The 17,190-nt window shown below is 45.9% G+C and overlaps 1 protein-coding gene across 3 annotated transcripts in view; it reads right to left on the bottom strand.

Annotated features, from left to right (window-relative positions):
- Positions 1 to 17,190, bottom strand: part of ARHGEF7 (Rho guanine nucleotide exchange factor 7) — a 118,959-nt gene that overhangs the window by 85,374 nt on the left and 16,395 nt on the right. The window lies entirely within an intron of this gene.

Here is a 17,190-nt window from a genome sequence, read left to right as displayed (position 1 = left end):
GCTCTGAACCTTGGGACGTCTTGATAAAGACTTGGACACAGCACCATGGGCTTTTACCAGCTACAGTTCAGTGACTGGTGTGGTTGCTTCAGCGTGAGTTCTTCTGTTTCTCCTGCAGCAACATGGAGTGGTTGGAGCTGCTTCTCCTGGTGGAAAGGATTTCTACTACAGAAAAGCAAATATCACATAATAATACTTGACCAAGATGCTCTTCCAACAGTTTGTCTCAGGGACTATCAGCATTTAAAAGCTTTAAATGGATTTTTCAGACTTGTCTAGTCACTTCTGTAATCCGTGCATCTTCAGCTTCTATAAAAACCCACAGACATCATTAGCGCAGTTTGGTTACAGCATGAAGAATCACTTCCTTTCATTTGCTGCAACCTTGCCAATTGCTTGCTGTTTCCCCATGTAACCCTTCGCTCCTGTGCAAGGAAAAGTAGGAAATCAAATCTTCCCCCCTTCTCTATGCCACCCACGACTGAAGCCCTATAGATCTCAGACACTCATCTCTTCCTTAGGCAGGAGAGTAAACACGCTTACGTACGGTTCACATGGATGCCATTCCTTACTTCTTCATGTGACACTTTGTGTTAAATCTTCAAACGGCAGACTATTTGGTTTCCTTTGAATACAGCACTTCCCAGGAGAAATGCTGTAAATACAATTCACCACCATGCTAGAACTCACGGAAGAGTCAGGAGGACTGATCAAACGCCGTATCTTTGTGACTTCCAGGACTAAGTGATACCTGTCAGGTCAATGAGCAGCCAAACACTAAACTGAAATTTTAAGGACAGCGAGCAACATCATACTTGACAGAGCTTCAGTAGGAGAGAAACAGAAGGCAGCAAACACCAACCAGGCTTCTAAAGATCCAGGAAGGAGAGGAGGCTAGAGGTCTGGAGAACCGCACACCAGCAAAGCAAATGCCTAAGCCTGGTAAATTAACAAAGCTATGATAAAGGCCAGAATTGGAGGGGTTTGCATAAATATGAAAAGAGAAAAGAATTGACAGTGGTATTATAGAAAGAAGTAATGTTTCAAAAGTACATCAACGCTCTTTGAGACAACTGTCAGCAAGCACGGTGTATTCCCATTAACACACCCATCTGGATGACCTTTGAGAAGGCACCTCACCAAGGGATGATTTTTGTTTTTAAGCAAAAGCAATATGTGATAAAGCACTCCTCGGGAAGATTCCCAAGTGCTCAGGAAGAAACAACAGCCATAGACATAGACAAACAACTGGTTTTCCCTACAAAGGGATTATCAAAAGTGTCCCCAGAGGTTCTGATTTAGGATTTGCACTTCTCAAGACCCTGTACACGTGGTTTCACAAAAGGCATGAATAGCGAGCTTTCTGTTGGTGGTGGTACCAAATTATTCAAGTTAATCAGCAGTTGATTTCTCACTAAGTACTGTTAGCAATCCAGCGCTAACAAAAGCGAGAACACCACCTCAAGGGGGCAGAGGGGATAGCTGAATTTCACTTGCATATGTAGATGAGCTCTAAATTAGCTGTTTCCACCAACAGATAAAAGAGGACGGTCAGCAAACAACTCCAGGTGCAACATCAGCCAAATCAGGAAGTCCAAAAGAAACAATGCTGGAAATCATTTTAAAAGTCTGAGGCAACAAATTAATTGCTTTTGTTATTTGCATACTACCTCCACATCTTAAATACTGCTATGATCCATCACAATATGGTAGAACAAGTAAAGGTACAGAGATGTAGCAAGGTATACATCCTACAGTGCCACACAAAGTCAGGTATATCATGGAGATAATCCGTAACGTTAGAACAGATCCATTCCCAACAGCTGTAGCAGCTGTACAAACAAAAGAAAGGTTGGTTTTGTGTTTTTGTTTGTTTGTTTTTTAAATAAAATGCATAGCTAAACCATGGAACTCCTTGGCATAGGATGTTGTAGAGGTCAAAAAAGCTCAAAATAGCTTCAGAAAGACACAAAAAAAAGCCTCAGGATGTCCACGGAGCTATTAAAAACACAGTGATACAAATAACATCCATGACTCCTCAAGAAGCTCCTCAGTTACAGACTGTAAATAGCTGGGTAGATTTTAGCCAGGTGGATTTAACAGCAAAAGGGTCGCGCTGTATTTTCTTTGTTTCTTATACCTTTTCTCCCAAGCACCTACTACAGATCTCACAGGGTTACAAGCTAAACAGACCTCTTACCTGAATTTGTACACTCATCCTTGGGGTACTGCATCGAGGTTTGGTGCCCCCTGCACAAGAAAAATGCGGACCTGTTGGAGCCAGTCCAGGAGGGCCGCAAAGGTGATCAGGGGCTGGAGCACCTCTCCTATGAAGACAGGCTGAGAGAGCTGGGGATGTTCAGCCTGGAGAGGAGAAGGCTCTGGGGAGACCTTATAGTGGCCTTCCAGTACCTAAAGGGGTCTTATAAAAAAGATGGAGAAGAACTCTTCACTAGATACTAGACAGATAATGATAGGACAATGGGGAATGTTCTTAAACTAGAAGAGGGTAGATTTTGATTAGATATTGGGAAGAAATTCATTACTGTGAGGGCAGTGAGGCCCTCGCACAGGCTGCCCAGAGAAGCTGTGGCTGCCCCATCCCTGGAGGCGTTCAAGGCCAGGCTGGATGGGGCTTTGGGCAGCCTGGTCTGGTGGGAGGTGTCCCTGCCCATGGCAGGGGGTTAGAACTGGCTTTAAGTTCCCTTCCAACCCAAACCATTCTGTGATTTCTATGATCCTTAGGTCAGCAGACAGTCATATTATTCCTAGGTCTTTAATCTCCAAAGTCAAGATATGCACAAAAAAGTTTCATCACTACAGAAGTACAGTAAAACTCTGCTTGAGCAGCCATAATTAGCCTTTGCTTCCCAAATTCTCAAAACCCCATACCAGACTTGGTTTTTCAACTAGGTCAGGATTTAAAAGCAGAGTTCAGCAATTGATTAGTCATATCTGAAGATAAGAGAAACACCGCAACACCAAACTACCCATGAGAAATCCAGCAGTACATTTTCCCTACACCTTTGCAACTGCACCCCGCTACCCAAAGGGGCAATCCTGACTTGGTGCCCCTGCAGCTGTGCCCCCACACCTCCACTGTGCTAGATTCAGCTGCAGGAAGCTTTTCAGCCATGCCCTTCCATGTGAAACACCATGCCCTGCAACCATGCTGTCTGTCCACCTGTCACAGGGAAGAGGTGGGACTGCTGGGGCAGCAGGCTGCTGGGATCAGCAGCCCACAGCTAACGAGCTGCACTCACCATTGAGAGATGTGAACACAGCAGTGCCAGCATCACCGAATGCACAGCTTAAACAGCAGCATGCACCAAACTGCACCACGCCAAAACTAAGCAGCAGTCATGTCTAGGTTTAAAGAAAGCAGAGACAAGGAAGAAACAGCCCCACCTATCGCTATACCAATAGCTACAGCAGAGAATACCGATGATAATATTTTGTTATAAAAAAAAATCATGTGATATATTAACACATGCTGGGTTTTTCCCCCCTATTTTATCTTTGCTATTTAAACACCATAAAATCAGGCTGAGCCTAGAGAAACATGCTATGGATTATTACACTGCCCCATCTTCACAGCTGGTACTGCCGAGACAAGGTGGTCGGTTCTAATGGGACTTCTGCTGGAGGCTCACAACTTTCAGCCAGATCAAAGTTAAGCACGGTGCGTTAAGGACGAGGCTTCAAGAGAAACCAAAAGCCCCACAGGGGAGCACTTAAAACTGAAGCGTCACTTTCATAACACTTAAAGAAGAAAGGATACCAGACGAATCACATGAAGCTGCAGCATCCTCAAACACAACTCATCACAGAAATCACTGTACAGACATCAATGACTGTAGTACTGTCATTTGGTGTGAATCAAAACCAGCCAAAATAAGACGACATATAAACCTGTTTTGGATTGCAGTCTTCCTTACACCACTCTCAAAAAACACGTGAAACTCCTTGCTGAGGATACTGATGTGACTGACATCAACCTTGAGAGCTCCACCTTTGGGCTGCGAGATCAGGGCAGAAGCCAGTTAGCTCCAGAGTCACACCACACTGGAAACAGAATCCAGCCTCAGAGGAGTTCAACACAAAACCAGGCAAGGTGCCCTGCGCAGGGCAACAGCAGGCTTCACATCAAGCAATGCCCAAGGTGATGCCCTCTCGCTTCCCGTTTCTTAAAGCAGGGGAGGTAACAGCGAGTAACATCTACACTGGCTACAGAAGAGGCAAAGTTTTTCTGTGTCTAATCACACTCAAAAATACAGCCTAAGACCTAAAGATAAAATGTAGCCAGGAACTGCAATTCATCAAGCATTTAAAGCCCACTGCAGACAGTGCCTTAAGCTGACCAAATAAAAGCAAAGGCTTCTCCCTCGTGTACAGCTGGGCAAATAGCAAAAGCAGGCTGAATCCGCAAAGCTGCCCCCTGAGGGCTCTTTGTGTGCTGTTGGATTGCTCCTGGAGCAGCGGGAGGCAACTGCAGCAATTTTTAATCCAGACTAGGATTGCACCAATGCAGAGCAGTGTGGCACAGAAAGCAACAGCAGCAAGACTTCGAATCCTTAGCAAATACAGTAACTAAGGAGCTATGAATAAGCTGTTCAGTAGCACAGAGCTTCCACGTGCAGTACTAGGTTTGTTCCGTGCTCCTGGCACAGTGATGATAATGCTCACCTTCTGTGGAAGATCTCATTCACCTCTGTCTAAACGCAAATCTCACCTGAACAGTCACTGGGTATCCTCCTCTTTCCCAATCAAAAGCAACAGACATTTGCAAACTGACAGCTTTCCAAAGTCCCTCTGCTTCGTCTCCTAGGAATGACAAGCGGCATCAGATGCCGCAAGTAGGAAGAACTGAAGTTACAAGGTAATTTAACGGAGTACAACATGCACTTCTAGGCTGAAGTCTTTCCGAAGGGATGTTCCAGAAACATTAGAAAACGAAGATGCAGCTCCAACAAAATGGAATTGCTTCAGAGACCCCAGCAACATTATCTCAAAAAGCCGTTGGCTCAAGTGCTATCTTTATGGAAGACGTCACCAAGAAGATAAATGTTCTTCTGAACACAAGTCAAGTTCTTTCAAAGGACAGACACCCTTTTAGATACATTGCAAGAAACAGAACACCAAGCTAACAACAACAAAAAAACTAGGACCATACTGGAGTTTTCCAACACATCCCAACTCCCAGTGAACAATTCCAAGCGAATAACCTGTTTTTAACCTCTTAGAAGAGGCGAATACCCTGTTTAGTACCCTGAATACCCTCTTGGAGGCAACACAGTAGGTTTGAAAGTAAGCATACACTATGTAGACACATCTGACCCGTAAAACAATGATTAAAACGCACTTCTTACTCATTTTTAAGAACAGACTGAAAATGCTTATTTTGTACAATAAGTCAAGCAGCCCTGGTTTTACAGCTTTTGCAAGGCTTCTAGAATAGCCTGCCTCATTTTGTACAAAACTGGCATGCTGCCCAGTCCTGCACACCTGGTAAAATAGTACACACACGGTACATACTCCTTATTTTAGTGCCTTGCAGCAGAATTAGTTTTAGAGCACCCAGACAATAAATCCTGCTATGAAGACTGCTCTTAAAGCATCCAGCAGTAGTTTCCACGATACCTTCTGGAAGCTCTAAAAGCAGTTTCCCCCAGACACCGGCACACTCCAACCTGTCCCTTCACCATCTTTTAAAATGCAGTTACTAATGTTTAAAATGGAGTTCCTACAACACGTTTCAAATGAAGCTGTGGTGTGATGTCTGGATTGCAGCTAAGTGATGCAAGTTCTGCTTCATAACTCATCACCCTAACTCCAGGATCAGCCACCACTGCTTCCCAAGCAATTTAAGGAACCACAGAATCATCTAGGTTGGAAGAGACCCCCAAGATCACCAAGTCCAACCTCTGACCTAACGCTAACAAGTCCTCCACTAAACCATATCCCTAAGCTCTACATCTAAGCGTCTTTTAAAGACCTCCAGGGATGGGGACTCAAATTTAACCCCTAAAGGCCTACGAAGCACCCTTGTACCTTCTGGCACAAGGGTGTCTCCTTCGCAGTGCCATCCTGCTGCCCCCACTGCTGCCCAAGGCATTCTGCCCAACTCTTTTCCAGCTCTGACAGCAGGAACTTGCATCTGCACTCACTGTAAGTTGCTTGAGCAAAGAGTTCTTCAACTATCAAACAAGCCTGCTCACTGACTCCAAAGGCAGGCCGCTTCTGCTCGCACAGATCCCCTTGGAGAGGCCGTTTTAAAAAGCCAGGAAGACAAGGGAGAAGAGTTTTGTGTTCTGAGGGGAATTTCACATCCCTGGTTAACTTGCAGGAACAGCACCTGAGGCAGCTTCTTCAGGACTACAAAGCCTCCATATTCTACAGAAGCAAAAGAAATGTAGGAAGATGAAAAAGTACCTTAATATCAAAATCAGGATCATTTCAAACTAACCTCAGCGTACCTCCCCTCAAGCACCACCAGTTTCCTGAAAGCAGGTACTGCCGTGAAGGTGTCGTTATTTCACTCGGGTAGTTTTATCTAGTGAAACTGGCAGAACTCAGCAAGCAGTGAGGACACTTCTAATGAGGCCTGCATTAACTACTACAGAGAACAAACCCAAACTTCAAAGCAATCACAGATGGCAGTTAGGTGAAAATCAATCCAGCTTCAGCACTCTCAGTAGTGAAGCAAAACCACCAAGGCCCTATTTCAGGTGCAGAGCACTGCAGTACAACATCCCTCCAACACTTCCAGTCTCTCCAAAGGACACCCACAGATGCCAGGCAGGCTTTACTGCAGATCAGCAGGCTTTCCACAGGCAGTGTATTTTGGTTACTTTACTGCAGTACATATTTTGTTTACATTAACAAACACCTATGGCTGATTTGGGTCAATTTCATACTGCTGGAGCACAGTATTAATGACTGACGATGACACCACAGCTTCTCTCAGCCTGTGTCTGACCGAAGGCCAGCTTACACGACCTCTACACAACACAGAACATCAAGTGATGTTCACAGAACTTCAAGTGATGTGCACCATGCAGGGGTGTAAAGTCTTGCCATTCGTACACAAGTGCGGCATCATGGCTGGTAGCCCCATCAATGCTAACGCTTCCCAGTAATATTCTTCTATTTTCTCTTGAGCTTTCTAGAAGCTCAAATATCTGTGGCATACTTCATGAAGTGCACTTGCCTTGTGCTTTACCTTATTAGCAGCATTCTGTACAGACCTTCCCCATTCTGTCTTTACCAGAAATCAGAACAAGAAAACAATGCTCGCCAGAATTCACCTTGGGGAAATGCAAACTTCGAAACACTTCAGCTCCCCTTGTTTTGGATCTATCCTATCTGACAAAAAAATCTTTCAAAAACATAGCAGAAACTGTCCTCTAAAAGAAATGGGGAAAAACACCCAATTTTAATCAGCTTAAAACCCTTTGACTTTTTTTTTCCTTCTTCTCTTCAAACTGGCCCATCTGCACGCACAGAAAAGACAGATTGACAGAGGACTCCACTTGCAGAGAGCAGAGCATTTCCCCGAAGTCCCAAGATGTTCAGATGCTAACACCAAAAGAGGGAGCCCTACAAGAAAGCAACAGTCCTACTCCGTCACCAGGACACAACAGCTAGATCCAGAACTAAGGAGCCAGGGTATGGAGGAATAACAAAGCCAAGACTGTGCCTCATCTCATTTTAGGAAACTGGTTTTCAGATGTGTGCTGTCTCCCTTTCTGTCCCCAGAGGGACGAACATCCCATGCACCATAGGCCACCCTCTGGAGGTTTCTTTTGTTGCCTATAAAGGAAGGCTCCGTCACTAACTTCAGCTGCGGTCCAGGAGACAGAGCTGAAAGCGAGGGAAGGGAAGTGTTAGAGAACAACAGCCTTAGGAGATCGCACTCCTCCCCAGGCATGCTCTCAAATACAAAGTTGCCCCTGGTCCTTCCCACTGGTTTTTGAACCTATTACCCCTTTCACTGTAAGGCAGTGAGTGGGTTCAGAACTAGAGTAAGACTTGTCTTTTACACCGAGGAGTGATCTGCATATTCACTTGACACTCTGCAACTGTTAACGATTCCCTCGAGGTCTCTGTCCCCATTCAGTAATGAGGACAAGGCAGGTCAAAGGATGGATCAGGAAGCCTTAAAATGCCCTTACTGGCTATTTCCCAGCCCATCCCTCCCGTCCAAGATGTCCTCCTAACTCCCCCGTTCTACAAATCACTCAGACAAATCTTTTCACTCGCCTGGATTTAAAACAACTTCAGAAAAACGGGTTCTGGTTTGCAATTTAGCTCCAAAATAAATTGTCTGCTGCTCAAGGAGAGTGGTGCAGCAGTGCTGAACTAGAACTGCCACTGAGCCTGAAGCTCACAAAAGCTGCCCCTGTAGATGCCCGAGTCATTTACTGCAGAAATCAGGAGGCACGGTAAGAAGCCAGCAAACTGTGCGCCTTGCAGTGAAGCCAGCTGACTGCTACAGCAGAGAACTCAATTCCCCTGTCACAACACTCCTACATCACCGCAAGGAAGTCATCCCATTCAAGCTGATCCACTGCTCATCTCCTCAGCAGCTCAGAAGTCCAGGCTACTGTTCCACAAGGGTTCGAGTGGCCACAGCCTGCCCTCAGGCTGCCCGGCAGCAGGGTCAGCACTCAGTGCTGAGCTGAGATCTGTGGGAGCTGTGCCCTGCCACCGACACCACAGCCTGAGGGCTCTGGGAAACAGGGACAGTAGTCCTTCATCGATGCTCTTAAAGCCAAAATACTTAGTGTTTGTGGGCATCCAGCACTACTGGGGAGAGCGCTGTAGAACATCCACGCTAGTGATTTTGCCTGCAAACTACGACTCCAGCTGCGTCCAGCACAAGGCTGAGACCACCTCCTGCAGCCAACACAGGGAAGAGTGAGTACCCAACAGCCTGCCAGCCAAAACCAGGACAGGTTCCTACAGAACACCAAGCAATGTCATGTTATCACAACACACGCAACACACACGCACAGGGGGCCCAGTAAGGTTGCTATGCCAAAACCAAAAAGCTTTCTTCAGTCTTTTCAAAGAGGGAAGTCTGGCACACAAGTTACTTTATGGTCCTGAAATGCTTTTACAATATAAAGATAAGTACCCCACCTACCTTCTTCTAACCTTAAATCAATTCTTCTCTTTTTTGTTGTTTGTTTTGTTTTACATCCGTGCCAAACAAGACCAAACCGCACGCTCTTCAGTGCCTCAATTCGGAAAACCAGTCTGTGTCACCGTGACAGTACTTGCTCCTGCCTCAGTTGGTGCTTTCCCTAGATCTGATGTTTTTGGACTGCTCTAAAGGAACACCTACATTTTCTTCTTCGCTTGCTGACAACAGCTATAAATAAAATTACAATCATTCACTTAACTGTGAGTGACATACTGACATCTGAAAACAGGGTACTTCTCCCAGCAAGCAGTATTACCAAAAAATTAAAAGATAAGCCATCTTAACAAGCAAGTAGAGGCAGGAAAGCAGTCAACAAGCTGACAGGCATCTTCAAAACTGCAGAGCCCTCGAAGCCAAGTAATTAACTCAGGCCATAAATAATACCCAGATGTGGTCAATTTAACTATCAGCAGTTTACAATATCAAAGTCAGCTAATTACAACAACTTTGTATCTTAACAATGAAGGATTGCTCGTTCAGTTTCACTGCCAAGTACCAGAAATGCTTTAGCTGTATTTACACCGGAGAGCTGCCTTCTGCAAGACGTTCATGTGACACCAGAACCAGCCTAAGGCAGAGGGCGTGGAAATGCATTTTCTTGTGATTTACTTTACCCAGCTCCCAAGCCTGCAGGGCGGAGAGATTTACATGGTTTATTCTAACCATGACTAGATTAGTAGAGATTAACATCCTGCCTATCTGTAGCGTAAGCACTTTCCTAAACATTGGCTATCAATCGTTAGGAGGAAAAAGGGGGATATTACCCTGTCTCCACACACTTAAGACACTTTAACGTACACAAGGAACCTGAGGAAGTGACAGCAAACAATCAGCTGCATTGTGATTTCTGCTTTTACACTGAACATGGTCATCAGTTCAGCGAGCATTTCCAAAGGCGCTCTGTGCAGCTAATAAACACACAGAACATGCAAGAAAAATATGTTTTAATGCATTCTGCATGGAGACCCAGTTAATTTAACAGAGGTAAAAGCATTTGTGGCTGCTGATTTAAATAAAACGGCTTCTAGGCACTGCCTGCCGACAGACTTTTAGCATTAAGGGCTGTCTTTTCCCTAAACCTCATTTTTATTCATTACTTGAGTGAACAAGTGAGAGCATCCGGGGGTAGGGGGGCTGATCAATTCCACCCCCCACCCTCTAGCTGCCTTCTTTGTACCAGACAAATGAACTGGAAAAACACCCGAGGAGCAGCCCCATCCAGCTGAGAAGTTCCACTAACTGTAGGTGTTCACCCACTGGCCCTGCAAACGCTTGTGCTGGCACACAGCAAGGAGGAGGAACGAGCAAGGGCAGTGTCTCAGGCTGGCATCACCAAACGCTTCAGGTGCCATTTATCACACAGCTAAGCCACGCCAGGAGCCTGCTGCTGCCAAAGAGGAGGTCCTGGTGCACTCTCTTCTCCACTGAGCCCTTTGTGCCACCGGCACTCTGAGATCCAGCTCAGGGTCCTGATGGGAGAAAATAACCTCAATCACCAGACACTGGCAGGGAAGCAACAAACCCTTAACAGCGACCATGGCAGCTCATATAAAAATACAGCAAGGGGTGTTCCTGCTCATAACTCATCAGAAATAAACATGGAACAGGCTAAATGCAACTAAAAGCAGTAAAAATAACACTTAGGCAGTAGCTGCTTGCTGACAGAGTTATAAGGAAAGCCAAACACCGAGCTGGTGGAAGCCTCCGACCTGACCAGCCTCCCCTTACAGGGCCTTGAGCGATTGCCCATCAATGGGATTATCAAAACTAATTTCTTTTGTTTGAAGATCAGAGAAGGATTTCAGACTTGATCCATACAACTGCTGAAACACATAGCCTTAATGACAGGTCCCTAATTCCTCCTCTTTTTTATTTTTTTCCCCTCCAATCAAACCATGCTCGCTATCCCAGCAGCGTGGGCTTGGGGGAAGCACGATTTTGCACTGTGGGCAGTTTTGTTTTGTTTCCTCTTTTAGGGGGTGGGAGGGAACGGGTTGGGTTTCTGTGGATTTGCTCAGCCAGCTGGCTCCAGGAGGCATCTGGCACTCACCATGAACAGCACAGGCTGGAACAGCCCAAGCAGCGATGGTCAGGGAGAACAAAGGCAGGGGACAGACCTGTTGTCTCAGCTCGCTTCATCTCACCCAATTCACCACCAGCAAGTGTCACACCGAGTCACCACCAATCCCACTACCAAGTATTTTTGTGCTGTTTCAATTCAGCTTTGTTTTTCTGCCTTCAGAGGAGGCAGCCCAGCGTCCAGCCACGCACAGAGGTGCTTGAAACATGTGGAAGCTCTGCTCGGCCACGGCAGGATGTGTAAGCACCATCATCAGCACACAGCCTGCCCTGGGACACCTGCAGGCCCTGCTCTGAACGTTTCTGGAGGGGAACTTGGTGCAAGGAAGAAAACAGCGAGAGTGTGCTTTGGGCATGGAGGCTAGAGCCGCATTTAGACGGGTCGCAGTACACTTCAGTCACCCTACAAACTGAGGATTGTTTAATTTTCTCCAGCACCACAAACATCATGAGCAGAAAGGTGCCCTCCCAGCCCTTCCATCCATGGGCTCAGAGGTCTGCAAGGGACTGAAACCAGTTAAGCTCCCTTTTCGGAGAACTGGGAGATGAGGGGAAGAAGGGAGGGATAATTTAATTAATTCCCGGGCACTGGTTTGTCCTGCAGCAGCACCAGCACCTGTTCCAGCCTATGACATATGACAACAGGACCTAGTTTTGCTGGCACTTCTGGTTAACGATCCCCTAAAGTGACCACACAAAGCAGCCTGGAGGTTCTCGTGAAGCAAGACTGGACAGAGGGAAGAGACTTGACCTGGTAGAAAGCTCGCAGGATATTCAACAAGTACACATATAATGAAGCTATTAAGTATCACCGCATCGTCACCAACCATACCACTAATCCTCTCTCCATTAACCACCCTAAGAAGGGAAATAAGTGAGGAGTAAAGGGCAGAAAATAGGGAGGGGGTGTGTTAAAAATTAAAATAAATTAAAAAATCACCTGGTGCTACTAAAAGAGAATCTGCGAAGGCTGCCCTTCACAAATCGTTAGTCCAACAGCTAGCCATGCCTCGTATTTGCCTGCGTGTTTGTTTCCCACCCCTAGCTTTTCCTTTATTATTTCTCCATCCGTAGCACAGAGGATTTGTACTGGAGCAGGGGCTTGGCTCAACTTTTCATGGTTTGTTTCTAAATGAGACCCAAAAGTGACTCACCATGCTACGTGAAATACAAAAGTCAAAACATTTTTTCTTGGGCAGTGTTTCCCCCCCAACTTCAGCTACTTCTTATGGGGAAAGAAGGATTAACCAAATATTTCACCCACTAGCTGTGAACCTTTAGCCCAGCCCCTCAGGAAACACAACTCACTCTGAAAACACTCAGCCCCATTTTCCAGAAGCAAAGTCTGTCAGTGGGGTGAAAAGACCTCAGGAAACCATCTAGAGCACCGTGAAGGATTTTCCCCCTTCTTTTTAAGCCATGAGCCTGAGTCTGTATTTATGCTTGGCCCACAAGATGGCACTGACAGAAAGACATCGTTCTCTCTATTCCCCTCTCCCCCACAGCAGGCTGCAGCACCGGCCCCGTACGATCCAGAGGAGAGACTGCCACCTGCTGAAATGCCCCATCGTCTTCCCACAGAGCTTACTCTCTCCCGACCTGCCTTCGAGACGCTGCTTGCTCCATCAGACAGGTGAGGCGACCGACTGAGGGAGCACGGCTGAAGACATCTTATTTTCAGGAACAAGAGTCTGAGGTTATCACCACTGCAATTTTGTCTACTATCTAGTTTTTTTCCATATTTCCTGGAAGATGTAAAGACCTGGAACATGCTAGCAACATAAAAAAAACATGCTTCCCAAATTGGACAGACGTATTGTTCCATCTCAATACCACTGACACCTGATGAAACATCTAAATCCAGGTAACTACAGCGAAACAGAGGGTTCAAGCTGAAACATGTAACAGAGCTATCTGGGTGTTCAGCTGAACTCAGTAAGATAAGATTAATTCCCCCGAAGGAAAAGCAAAAATCACCATATTCTAAATATGCATTTTCCTTCAAATTAGAGGAAGTGAGTGAGGTAGTTTTCTCCTCTTATCAAGACAATAATGCAAAAATCAGGCTTGCAAAACCTCATCTACAGAACAGACTGCATATCACCTTTCCCACACATACCAAGAAATCTGCATGGAAGCAGAAGTCAGGAATAGTTGCTAAGCTGGAAGCATTTAAGAAATCACAGCAAATCACAATCTAGATTAGATATTGCATCATATTCACACAGCACCAATATAAAACACCTCTGAAGTCCTAAATAAAAATCAGAAGATTCTGCTGAAATCAGTAAACAAAAGCAAAAGTAACAGCCTGTTTTGTGGAGCTGGACTCTCTTCTGCATAGTCCTCATCTCAGGTCATCTTCAAAGCCACTGTTCTGCTAAAACTGTTCTTCAACCTGCAGCAGGCTGAGGGGAGGCCTCATGGCAGCCTGCAGCTCCCTCACGAGGGGAGCGGAGGGGCAGGCGCTGAGCTCTGCTCTCTGGGGACAGCGACAGGACCCGAGGGCACGGCATGGAGCTGGGACAGGGGAGGGTCAGGCTGGGTGATAGGGAAAGGTTCTGCACCCAGAGGGTGGTCGGGCACTGGGACAGGCTCCCCAGGGCAGTGGTCAGAGCATCGAGCCTGTCAGAGTTCAAGGAGCATTTGGACAACGCTCTCAGACATAGGGTTTGGTTTTGGGGTGGTCCTGTGTGGTGCCAGGAGTTGAACTTGATAATTCTTGTGGGTCCTTTCCAACTCAGGAGATTCTGTGTGTCACACACAGGCATGGGAAATGTAGCTGACACCTAACAACAAGCTAATTGCGTTCAGCACACACAACTGTGGCTGTACAACCTAAGCTTCACCTTAATTTCTGTTTACAGTACATCTGTCAGTTACATTCCTTACGTTTAAGACAAGGGAGGTGGCAAGACCTCTGAAGCGCAACTTCACAAGCCATCTGTAAAAACCACAACAGCAACCAACACAAGCATAACCATTCTCTGCATCTTATTTTTTCCCTGCCCCTTTACAGAGAGGCTCTGACACATGCACAGAACTGCCTCCCGAGGCACACTTCCCAGTTCAGCGCTCACCTCGCAGCAGGTGCGGCGCTGTCCCGCTGCCATCTCCCTGCCCTCACGCATAGGGTCAGCACGCTGCTGCAGCTCTCGTGCTGGGACCGAAGGAGCAGAGCAGCTCACCCACGAGCTGTCTTCTCACCTGGAGCTCCCACCACACTGCTTGCTCGTTGCTCAGGGCCAAGCAGAAAAGAAGTTCATAAAGCGAGCAGATCGGCCCTTCCCTGCTGAGCTTCACACCAGAGAGCTGGAAGGCAGGGGAGGGCTAAGGAAACCAGAAAGCACGAACCCCTCTGACAAGTCAGGAGAAAAGCACTAGCCAGCAAGCAACCTTGGCATTCTCTTTTTTTTCTCCTCAGGGTCTCTGAAGCTCTGCCCAAAAGCCTCCTCCCCTCTGGCTCTCTCATTTCTCTGGATTTTCCTAGCTCCCACACTTCCCCCTCACATGATCAGCTCCTCTTCTATCAAAAAAGCATGGCAACCCTTCAGTGAAAGCCATGGGCTATATTTGAGCACACGACTGCAATGCTGAGATCTGCTGTGCATCCTGGATTAATAGCACAATACACTTTTTTATTCCTGTAATTGCAAGACGAGGGTTTATTCAGATCTCAGGAATAAAGCAAACCCCACAAACGAAGCCGCTACACTGAGGCCTCTCCCAAACCACAGAGCAATTCATCCGGGCAGTGGCACAAAGCACCCTCAGCAGATACATCCCAGACAATAGCCAGAGCAAAGAAGAGCAGCACATCTCTGCAACTCTCCTTGCGTGCACTGAAACGTCCTGGACTGGTTCTGCCCTGCCAGACACCCCTCACGTGTGGCCCATGCAGTGAAGACAAATGGATCGATGTCTGCAGCACTCACCGAGCCACTCGGACTCCGTACATGCACGCTGGCTTACATCTGTGCTCCAGGAGTTATGTCAGCACGCAACACAAAATAATTCGCAGGTATACAAGTATTTAAGGTCTAACTCAAAATTTCTGAACACATTTTTACTCAAGGAACATCGAATAGAGAGAGACCTGTTGTACAGTAGCTGAAAAAATGCTCGCACATTCCCCAACCATTTTTGTTACGGTCCTTCTTAGGGAAGCACACACTTGTAATTCACTTCTGTAATTTTTTTATGAGTTTGTTGGCCCCCCCCCCCCCCCCCTTTTTAAAATTTTGATGTATAAATCAGTATTATCAGGTGCTTTTGAACACGTACGTCGACAAAGAAGCATTCCTCCTATTTAATGAGAGCCACTGAAATCACTGGTTTACAAGCGATAGTACAACACAACACTGTGAGTGCTGCAACAGCTTAGGCAGAGCCACAAAAAAAATATCCCATGGGAAGAGAAGGAAGGTTAAAGCGAGCAGGGTGAGAACCTGAAATGCTATCGGGCACGCTCATGTGTTCGGCTGTGTTTTACACACTAAAGCTGTGCCAGCTTCTGATACTACCATGCCGCCCTGCCCCATACCGTATGGTTCTGCCTCTGTGTCACCTCACCACGCACAGCACCATGCACACAGCACACAGATTTGGTTTGAGTTTAAAAAATAAAAGTATTCTTAATTAAAAAAAAATTACAACAGAATCTTCCCACCACATTATTTTAAGACGCCTTTAAGAAAGTAATATTCAAAGCCTTCTCCTCAATGGGAATACAAAGAATCAGTAAGTTTATGAATCACCTTTCTAGACTTCCTCTTTGTGCACAAGAATCCTTTAAATCACATAAAGAAGCCATTCTGTAAAAATTTATGTAAAAAGCCACATAATAGCATCTTCCCATCTTCACAAGGCTCCAAGACATGCTAACAGAATTCCAGTAAGGCAAGTCAGGCTGTACTTGACTGTTATTTATGATGAGCCAAACAGACTCAGAAAATTGAGAAAGAACTGCATGAAACATTCATTTGCAGCATTGTAAAACTAATGCATGAGGAAAAGGACAGAAATCAGGAAATGGGAAAGACAGTGGACACATCTGTAACAGAAGATGTAGCAAAAGATGTACAATTCCTCTCTTACCAAAAATCTACCCACGATCTCAGTCTCCAAATAAAACCTTTCAGCGTTTAACTGGAAGTAAGTAGTAGTAACTCTAAAACATCAAAATGCTGGAAAATATTTACGACAACGCAGCAGAAAGGCGCTCAGCTAAGACGTCTGGTAGCACACCTCCTGTGTTAGAAGGACATTCTTTCTATTGGAATAAAACCAAGGAGCAAATCTAAAGAAAATATTTTCTTGACAAGGCAAGATGATAGTCTGAACAAGTGCCAGAAGGGTAGGTGTGTGATTGAATTCCTATAATATCATTATAATACTGGCCTAAAGCTCTTCTGTACGAGAATCCTCGCCGCTCCTAATTCACTAGCGGACATCAGCTAAGCCCATTGATGCTAGCAGCTTAGTTCTGCACCTTGTACAAACCGATCTGCCAACGCCAACGTGCAGAATATCTTCCCAAAGCCACAAAGGCAGCAGGACCGCAGCCATAACAAGCTAAGGAAATTCACAAGGCTCGGGGAGAGAAGTAACATCACCTAACTGATGAGCTGCCACGGCTGGGAGGGGAGGGAAGAGAAAGACATGCAAACCTGCTCCCAAACGATTACCTGGTCTAACAGAATATCAGCATCCCTCACAAACCTCTCCCCAGGGCCACAGCTGCGTTACAGGCACATTTGTATATCTTGATATAATTCATAGCTCTTGAGACTTCATTTCCCAAATTTGCATGTAGTGTTCTGAACCTTAAGGGTAAATCCTTCTTGTACAAGAGACCAGGCTTGCTGTATTTCTCCTTTAGTAAGTTTACTATAGAAATAAAG

This window comes from Oxyura jamaicensis, chromosome 1 (assembly GCF_011077185.1).
Source record: "Oxyura jamaicensis isolate SHBP4307 breed ruddy duck chromosome 1, BPBGC_Ojam_1.0, whole genome shotgun sequence".
Classification (NCBI taxonomy): Eukaryota; Metazoa; Chordata; class Aves; order Anseriformes; family Anatidae; genus Oxyura; species Oxyura jamaicensis.
This window is presented reverse-complemented; position numbering and strand designations above follow the sequence as displayed.